Below are 1,624 nucleotides of genomic sequence, written 5' to 3'. Positions count from 1 at the left end.
GCAGCCGCAGCCCGCACTGCCCGCATCCCGCAGCATCGCGGGACCCCGCGGGGCCGCGTCCGCCTTTGGACGGGGCTGCGCGGAGGCAGAGCGGTGCCGAAGCGCGGCGTCGCGCGGTGCCCCTCGGCTCGCTCTGCTCTTTCAGCCCTCCTCGAACCCCCGCTTCTCAAGGAACTCCGTGCCCCCCAAGCCCGTCCCGATCCCTCCAGCCTCCTCGGAGCTGCTCCGACGGCGGACGCAGTTTTAAGGAAACGCCTTCCGATCAACGCCCTCGATCACGCCGTCACCTATAGTGGCACCTTGCCAGGTGTGCTTATTCTGAGAGACACCCCTTCCCCTTTCTGAAACCGTCCCAAACCCCAAATTCTCCTCTCTGTTACACCGCCCTCCCATCCCAGACAGGGATTTAATGCCGGGGAAAAACAACTTCCCCCCCTCATCACCCCCCAGCTCTCAACCTACCCTTCTGCGGTGCTGCTCCGCTTCCTTCCCACAGCTTCGCCTGTAAAAACGTGTCTAAAGTTATTGGGACCGGCCCCGCTTAACGGGCTCGGGTCAAAATCTGAAGAGACCCCACTGAACCTCGCACAGATCCGTATCTCATTTTATACCGCAAAGCTACCGTGCAGATTTTGTCCGGAGTGTGTTGCACGCTTTACTTCAGTAGGAAAGAGAAAGAGAGAGGAAACAAAGACTTACGATTACCATTAGTAATTTAATCCTAAATTCGTGGGCCATTCCCATCAGCCCGAACAAGCAAACATCAACACTTTTCTTTCTCATGCACACGGATCTGCGATAGATGATTAACCAGGTCCCTCGCTGCTTGCACAGGGGAAAAATATCCTGACAAACGGCACGGTGCCTGCTGGCAGCTCGCGAAATTAAAAACCAAGCGAAGGGAGGTAAGGATTAGGACAGGGATGCCCTTCTGCTCCGCCAGCGCTGGCTGCCGGCCGCGGGTGATGTCGGTTTGTGGGTTCGTTTGTTAACAAAAGTACCATTTCAGACAACGCATCCCACTGATATAGGGTGAAAAAGAATGCTGGGGGAAATGTAGCAGAGACCAAAACCGAGGTGCGCTTCTCAACATGGAAAATACATAAATGACAGACTTCTTATCAGTTACCAAAATCTGCTTTCTAGGAACTGGGGATTAGGAGTCCACCGTAATACGATTCCCTTCTTGAACGTGAAATCCATAATTCGGGCAGAACTCTGCGGAACCAAACGCACGTAGTGCCTGTAGGCATCGGTTTAAGGGCGAGATTTCTCATTTCGGCGGCTCGGGACCCGCAGTGCTCTGCGCGGACACGCGGGATGAGCCGATCTGAAATGACACCATCGTACGGTTTGAACTCACCCTGATTTTGACCGAGAGTTTCCCAGAGGGAGGAAAGAGAGAAGGGACAACGGAAAGAAACCGTCAGAAAACAAAACCAAAAACAAAAACAAAAACGGAACTTAGAAAGAAAAATACAGTTAAACCCACTGGACGGACAGCTTTTGGGTGTAGGGAGTGAGTCGCGATTGAACAAACATTGCTCGGGATGGAGGCGAGCGGTGCTCAGGCGCTGGGATGCCGGGCAGGTGGGGCCGCTCCGCGCCGTGCGCTCCTTCCGCG

Source organism: Meleagris gallopavo, chromosome 22 (assembly GCF_000146605.3).
Source record: "Meleagris gallopavo isolate NT-WF06-2002-E0010 breed Aviagen turkey brand Nicholas breeding stock chromosome 22, Turkey_5.1, whole genome shotgun sequence".
Taxonomy (NCBI): domain Eukaryota; kingdom Metazoa; phylum Chordata; class Aves; order Galliformes; family Phasianidae; genus Meleagris; species Meleagris gallopavo.
This window is presented reverse-complemented; position numbering follows the sequence as displayed.